We start from the raw sequence: 6,056 nt of genomic DNA on the forward strand, positions 1-6,056 counted from the left end.
AGAGGTTGAGAAGAAGAAAAAGGCAAAGAGCTCCGAAACATAAGGGAAGATATAAAACCCGACAACAACACAGAAATCACAAACCGTGTACATTAATACGAATAGCAATATAAATACACAGGAGTATGATAAACACAATAACCCCAAGGTAATAGTAGAAGTGAATAGATTCCTTCGGCGGTAAATAGAAAAGAAGAATGACAGATGCGATAGTGAGGAAAATATCAAGAATCAGAACTAGATGGAGCATTTCCACAATATTTTGGAAGTAGAAATAGAGGAAGAAAGTATAGGAATGGTGAAAATAATGGAACGGAAGAGTCTAATTTATAATGGAAATATCAGACATATCAATCAAGGCAGATCATCGCATTTAATTGAAGAGATCTTAATCTCCTTATTCACCGAAGAATCAGATCTCACTCAGATTTCAAAGATTTCTTTAAATCCCTTGAATTCCGGAATTCAAACGTGACTACGTCAAAAGTAAAGACAAATATCTATTACCTAATCTCAATCTTTTGTGATAGTTTCACTCATACGCTTCGAGTAATCGAATCGTTTTTATACAAAATATTCAATGGTGATAAAGCTCTATTTATCAACTCATATTCGTCATGAAAACAATTTTATTGTTAGCCATGACCACCTCACTCAAATTTCGGGACGAAATTTCTTTAACGGGTAGGTACTGTGACGACCCGGGAATTTTCGACCAAATTTAAACTTAATTTTATATGAAAACGACACGATAAGCAAAGTCTGTAATATTGAGTCTCGAAAATTTTGGAACTATTTCATGATACCATTTGACCTTTGACTACTTCCAACGATTCACGAACAATTGGTTGTAAATTAATATGTATATATATGTAAATGTAAGAATGTATAATAATTAGAAGTAATGAAACATAATTTAAATTAAATATGTAAAATAAAATACAATCTAATCATTTGAATTGAAAATGTAAAGTAGTATATAAAATAATAAAGTAATTATTAAATATATATATATATATATATATATTATTTTTTTTAAAGTCAAGCTTGTGAACTTTAAATTAATATAAAACGTAAAAGGAGGAAACATGTTGATTGTGTAAATCGGATTGAGTCACGAGATTTAAACTTTTGAATATTAAATTTCATTACTGTGTGCTTTATTCATGTAGTGACCCGAACTTTTCCATGTTTATATATATTAATTGAGATTGATATTTACATGATTAAATGTTTCCAACATGTTAAGCAATCAAACTTGTTAAGACTTGATTAATTGAAATATGTTTCATATAGACAATTGACCACCCAAGTTGACCGGTGATTCACGAACGTTAAAACTTGTAAAAACTATATGATGACATATATATGGATATATATATAGTTAACATGATACTATGATAAGTAAACATATCATTAAGTATATTAACAATGAACTACATATGTAAAAACAAGACTACTAACTTAATGATTTTTAAACGAGACATATATGTAACGATTATCTTTGTAAAGACATTTAATGTATATATATCATATTAAGAGATATTCATACATGATAATATCATGATAATATAATAATTTAAAATCTCATTTGATATTATAAACATTGGGTTAACAACATTTAACAAGATCGTTAACCTAAAGGTTTCAAAACAACACTTACATGTAACGACTAACGATGACTTAACGACTCAGTTAAAATGTATATACATGTAGTGTTTTAATATGTATTTATACACTTTTGAAAGACTTCAATACACTTATCAAAATACTTCTACTTAACAAAAATGCTTACAATTACATCCTCATTCAGTTTCATCAACAATTCTACTCGTATGCAACCGTATTCGTACTCGTACAATACACAGCTTTTAGATGTATGTACTATTGGTATATACACTCCAATGATCAGCTCTTAGCAGCCCATGTGAGTCATCTAACACATGTGGGAACCATCATTTGGCAACTAGCATGAAATATCTCATAAAATTACAAAAATATGAGTAATCATTCATGACTTATTTACATGAAAACAAAATTACATATCCTTTATATCTAATCCATACACCAACGACCAAAAACACCTACAAACACTTTCATTCTTCAATTTTATTCATCTAATTGATCTCTCTCAAGTTCTATCTTCAAGTTCTAAGTGTTCTTCATAAATTCCAAAAGTTCTAGTTTCATAAAATCAAGAATACTTTCAAGTTTGCTAGCTCACTTCCAATCTTGTAAGGTGATCATCCAACCTCAAGAAATCTTTGTTTCTTACAGTAGGTTATCATTCTAATACAAGGTAATAATCATATTCAAACTTTGGTTCAATTTCTATAACTATAACAATCTTATTTCAAGTGATGATCTTACTTGAACTTGTTTTCGTGTCATGATTCTGCTTCAAGAACTTCGAGCCATCCAAGGATCCATTGAAGCTAGATCCATTTTTATCTTTTCCAGTAGGTTTATCCAAGGAACTTAAGGTAGTAATAATGTTCATAACATCATTCGATTCATACATATAAAGCTATCTTATTCGAAGGTTTAAACTTGTAATCACTAGAACATAGTTTAGTTAATTCTAAACTTGTTCGCAAACAAAAGTTAATCCTTCTAACTTGACTTTTAAAATCAACTAAACACATGTTCTATATCTATATGATATGCTAACTTAATGATTTAAAACCTGGAAACACGAAAAACACCGTAAAACCGGATTTACGTCGTCGTAGTAACACCGCGGGCTGTTTTGGGTTAGTTAATTAAAAACTATGATAAACTTTGATTTAAAAGTTGTTATTCTGAGAAAATGATTTTTATTATGAACATGAAACTATATCCAAAAACTATGGTTAAACTCAAAGTGGAAGTATGTTTTCTAAAATGGTCATCTAGACGTCGTTCTTTCGACTGAAATGACTACCTTTACAAAAACGACTTGTAACTTATTTTTCCGACTATAAACCTATACTTTTTCTGTTTAGATTCATAAAATAGAGTTCAATATGAAACCATAGCAATTTGATTCACTCAAAACGGATTTAAAATGAAGAAGTTATGGGTAAAACAAGATTGGATAATTTTTTCTCATTTTAGCTACGTGAAAATTGGTAACAAATCTATTCCAACCATAACTTAATCAACTTGTATTGTATATTATGTAATCTTGAGATACCATAGACACGTATACAATGTTTCGACCTATCATGTCGACACATCTATATATATTTCGGAACAACCATAGACACTCTATATGTGAATGTTGGAGTTAGCTATACAGGGTTGAGGTTGATTCCAAAATATATATAGTTTGAGTTGTGATCAATACTGAGATACGTATACACTGGGTCGTGGATTGATTCAAGATAATATTTATCGATTTATTTCTGTACATCTAACTGTGGACAACTAGTTGTAGGTTACTAACGAGGACAGCTGACTTAATAAACTTAAAACATCAAAATATATTAAAAGTGTTGTAAATATATTTTTTGAACATACTTTGATATACATGTATATATTGTTATAGGTTCGTGAATCAACCAGTGGCCAAGTCTTACTTCCCGACGAAGTAAAAATCTGTGAAAGTGAGTTATAGTCCCACTTTTAAAATCTAATATTTTTGGGATGAGAATACATGCAGGTTTTATAAATGATTTACAAAATAGACACAAGTACGTGAAACTACATTCTATGGTTGAATTATCGAAATCGAATATGCCCCTTTTTATTAAGTCTGGTAATCTAAGAATTAGGGAACAGACACCCTAATTGACGCGAATCCTAAAGATAGATCTATTGGGCCTAACAAACCCCATCCAAAGTACCGGATGCTTTAGTACTTCGAAATTTATATCATATCCGAAGGGTGTCCCGGAATGATGGGGATATTCTTATATATGCATCTTGTTAATGTCGGTTACCAGGTGTTCACCATATGAATGATTTTTATCTCTATGTATGGGATGTGTATTGAAATATGAAATCTTGTGGTCTATTATTATGATTTGATATATATAGGTTAAACCTATAACTCACCAACATTTTTGTTGACGTTTTAAGCATGTTTATTCTCAGGTGATTATTAAGAGCTTCCGCTGTCGCATACTTAAATAAGGACGAGATTTGGAGTCCATGCTTGTATGATATTGTGTAAAAACTGCATTCAAGAAACTTATTTTGTTGTAACATATTTATATTGTAAACCATTATGTAATGGTCGTGTGTAAACATGATATTTTAGATTATCATTATTTGATAATCTACGTAAAGCTTTTTAAAACCTTTATCTATGAAATAAAGGTTATGGTTTATTTTAAAATGAATGCAGTCTTTGAAAAACGTCTCATATAGAGGTCAAAACCTCGCAACGAAATCAATTAATATGGAACGTTTTTAATCAATAAGAACGGGACATTTCAGTTGGTATCAGAGCGTTGGTCTTAGAGAACCAGAATTTTGCATTAGTGTGTCTTATCGAGTTTGTTAGGATGCATTAGTGAGTCTGGACTTCGACCGTGTTTACTTGAAAAATGATTGCTTAACAAATTTTGTTAGAAACTATATATTTTTAACATGTGAATATTATGTGATATATTAATCTCTTAACGCGTTTGATATTATGTGATAGATGTCTACCTCTAGAACAAGTCCCATTGACTCACCTAGTAATAATGAAGAGTCAAATGTAAATTAGAATGATTCGTGTACTGATTCACAAGTTCCCGAAGAGGAACCGGAAGAAGAGTCGGAACCGGAAGAAGAATCGGAACCGGAAGAAGAAATAGAACCGGTGGGGGAAATAATAAAACGGTTAAGTAAAAGAAAATCCTCAACCAACCGACCAAGGTTAATTATGGTCAATGGTGTTTCCGCCAAGGAAGCAAAATATTGGGAGGATTACCAATTCTCCGATGAATCGGATTCCGACGAGAATTCCGATGATGTTATAGAAATTACCCCAACTGAATTTAAAAAGGCAAAAGAAAATAATAAGGGAAAGGGCATAAAAATAGAGAAATCTAATTCCAACCCCGATGAACTTTATATGTATCGTCAACCCCCGAAGTCCTTAAGTTGTAACAATGACCCGGGAACCTCTAAACCACCAGGTTTTTCTAAACCAATGTGGATCACGATGGCTCGTATTAGGGGAACATCATATATCCCTAGAAACTTGGCAAAACGAACCAAAACCGAAGAAGAAGAAACAAGCGAGTCGGAATAAGATAGTTGTATTCGTGTGGTGTAATATATGTAATATAGTGTGCTTATGCTTTATGATATATGTAAAAATTGCTTGTATTAATAAGTATTTTTTTTTTATGAATCTAACTCTTGTCTATTTTACAGTATAAAAACACAAAATGGATAGATAACCCAATATTTTAAGAGACCTACCCGGAGACATGATTGATGAAATCTTGTCTAGAGTCGGTCAGAATTCTTCGGCACAACTACTTAAGGCGAGATCAGTTTGTAAGACATTCGAAGAACGTTCCAAGAATGCCTTGGTTTATAAAAGGCTTTCGTTCGAAAGATGGGGGATATCACATTGGGAAATCCATAAGTTACGATGTGTTTACTTTGACGCATATATTGCGGGGAACCTAAATGCTATTTTACGCAATGGGTTAAGAAATTATTTTGACTCAATATATCCGAATATTGGACTTCGTGATTTAGAAAAAGCGGCTAACATGCAACATAAAGAAGCATGTTATGCTTACGGATTAGTAATGTTCGCTTCTCACCAAAGTGAGAACAAGAACATCGGGCTACAACTATTAAACAAAACGTTCCCACAAGTGACGGAGTCGGTAATTGGGGTAAGAAATGAGGTTTTTAGATTGTTACGGGACTGTTGGACATTACGTAACCCTCGCCCCTTTGACGACGTTACAACACGCTGTCTTATCAACGGCCATAACGGTTATGTTCCACAAGACCAAGGATGGGAAGTAATCCTAGTAAAACCAGAATGCATGACTTGTTTCTGGACGTATGAATTACGTGTATTTATTGCCTTTGCTGAACGACTTGTGTACTAGCTAGAA

The sequence above is a fragment of the Rutidosis leptorrhynchoides genome, chromosome 3 (assembly GCF_046630445.1).
Source record: "Rutidosis leptorrhynchoides isolate AG116_Rl617_1_P2 chromosome 3, CSIRO_AGI_Rlap_v1, whole genome shotgun sequence".
NCBI lineage: Eukaryota > Viridiplantae > Streptophyta > Magnoliopsida > Asterales > Asteraceae > Rutidosis > Rutidosis leptorrhynchoides.